This window comes from Sprattus sprattus (genome assembly GCF_963457725.1).
Source record: "Sprattus sprattus genome assembly, chromosome: 2".
NCBI lineage: Eukaryota > Metazoa > Chordata > Actinopteri > Clupeiformes > Clupeidae > Sprattus > Sprattus sprattus.
Window position 1 is genome coordinate 7,079,452 of NC_137921.1, and position 2,500 is coordinate 7,081,951.

General features: G+C 38.1%; 1 protein-coding gene across 1 annotated transcript in view; it reads left to right on the forward strand.

Annotated features, from left to right (window-relative positions):
- cacnb3a (calcium channel, voltage-dependent, beta 3a) overlaps positions 1-2,500 on the forward strand; it is a gene marked incomplete at both ends in the record, with an annotated part of 34,118 nt that overhangs the window by 18,146 nt on the left and 13,472 nt on the right. The gene's annotated exons all lie outside the window — the stretch shown is intronic.

Genomic DNA, 2,500 nt, shown 5'->3' on the forward strand with positions numbered 1-2,500 from the left:
TCCGCTCTGTGCTTACTCAAGAGTGTCCTGTCTCTGGGTATCATAGTAACAGTTTAGATGTCACGGTTATTGCTATGGTTATTGTTTAGGCTGGAGTCACAGTTATTATTAGGCTGGAGTCATGATAAATGTTTAGACTTGTGCCATGGTTATTGTCTAGGCTGGTTCAATGGATATTGTTTAGGATGATTCTATTTTTTTTTTTAGACTAGTGTCATGGTTATCGCTATGGTTATTCTTTAGGATGGTTCTATTTTTTTTTTTTAGACTGGTGTCATGGTTATCGCTATGGTTATTCTTTAGGATGGTTCTATTTTTTTTTTTTAGACTGGTGTCATGGTTATCGCTATGGTCATTGTTTAGGATGGTTCTATGGTTATTTTTTAGACTGGTGTCATGGTTATCGCTATGGTTATTGTTTAGGATGGTTCCACGGTTATTATTTAGACTTTTGTCATGGTTATTGCTAAGGGTATTGTTTCGGCTGGTGTTGTGCTATTGCTATTGTTTATTGTTTGGTGTTGTGGTTATTATTTAGGCTGGTGTCGTGGTGATTGTTTAGGCTGGTGTCGTGGTTATTATTTAGTCTGGTGTCGTGGTTATTATTTAGGCTGGTGTCGTGGTTATTATTTAGTCTGGTGCTGTGTTTATTATTTAGTCTAGTGTCGTGGTTATTATTTAGGCTGGTGTCATGGTTATTGTTTATTCTGGTGCTGTGGTTATTGTATTGGTGTCGTGGTTATTGTTTATTCTGGTGCTGTGGTTATTGTATTGGTGTCGTGGTTATTGTTTAGGCTGGTGCTGTGGTTATTGTTTATTCTGGTGTCGTGGTTATTATTTAGTCTGGTGTCGTGGTTATTATTTAGTCCGGTGTCGTGGTTATTATTTAGTCTGGTGTCGTGGTTATTATTTAGTCCGGTGTCGTGGTTATTATTTAGTCTGGTGTCGTGGTTATTATTTAGTCTGGTGTCGTGGTTAATGTTTTTTCTGGTGCTGTAGTGATTGTATCGGTGGAGGGGTGTAGTAGCAGTGAGTCATGAGTGCGGCACCTCCGCTGGTCTGCTCTGCTCCGCTCTGCATGGGCCCGTCATTCTCAGGAGAGGGAGCAGACGAGTAGGAACGCTGGCTTCATCCAATCAGGGGAAGAGAATGTGTCTGTCGAGCTGATCGTGTTGACGCTCAATCCATCTTCACCCCCATCAATGAGAGCCTGACAAGTCTGACACGAGTCTATAGAATCTCAGAAGGAGTCACAAGACTGCGATGTTTAAAAGTAGGGTGTAGGTGTTAGATTTTGTATCCACCATATGTCACTTTTTTTTCATTGATGTAGACAGATAACAAGACTACCTGTATTTTGCGTTTTTCCTCATTTCTTTTCCTGTTTCTTACTCCAGTCTTACTGTAGTCTTGTACTTCATAGCACGAGGAGATTGGATTGTCTGAAATACTGCATGGATTTGCCTTAAACATGAGGGAGCTGAAGTGTGGCTCTCCGCTCATCTAGAGTGGGCAGAACTGGAGTGAACTGAGCTCTATACACGGGGACGGGTTTCCATCGACATCAGGTCATGAATTGATGACCTGTTTTTTACATCGTTTTTGAGAAGTGTCAAATAAAGTACTTGAGTGACTTACATTGAAAAATGAGTAGAATTATTAAAAATAATTCAAATGAAACTGGTCGTGCCATGTGATATGTGAATGATTAAGGCACAGCGGTTAAGATATAGTTCATGATTATAATTCTTTACACATTTTGTCAAAATTCATCAAAATTCTCACATTCCTCAAACTGTCAGTCCAGTGTGTGAGCTCAAAAAAACTCACAAGTTTGTGCGCAGTCCTGGCTCTATAAACTGCTACACTGCAAAAATTCAGCTTTTAAGAACAAAACTAATAACTGATGAAATGGAGGATATATTACTTAAAATAAGCAAAATTATTTTATGACAACAACAGTATGAGCGTTCTGATTGGCTAATGGGTAGTCATGCCAGCCGCATATTGCCCTCTTCTCCAGTCTGATACAGATCCGTATTGCCCTCTGACATCATCTTCAAAATGAGTGATATTGATAGACATCAAAGGAGTTATTATCTGCCAACAGAACAGGAAAATTTGACTTACCAAATGTTTTTTAAAAGAACCCAAATATATCTTAAAACTACGGTGGCCAAACTAAAAACAAGTACATTTGTCTTGATTCCGACTTTGACAAAGCAGTTTGGTACTTGTCAGTGGTTCAGTCTAGTTTTAGCATTAACTTGCTCAGAACCAGTGATAAAATATCAGTAACAACTTATAATACCTTATTAAGATAATTAAGTACTGAAACGTTTGAAGAAGTATAATGCTCTAACATGAAAAATGTCTGGTAAGAAGAAATATCTTTTCAGACAAATAACAAGCATATATTGCCAATATATGTTTCAGTCCTTAATTATCTTAATTATCTTATTCTAATTCCTGCCAATCAGCAACAAGTGAAGCCTTTGCT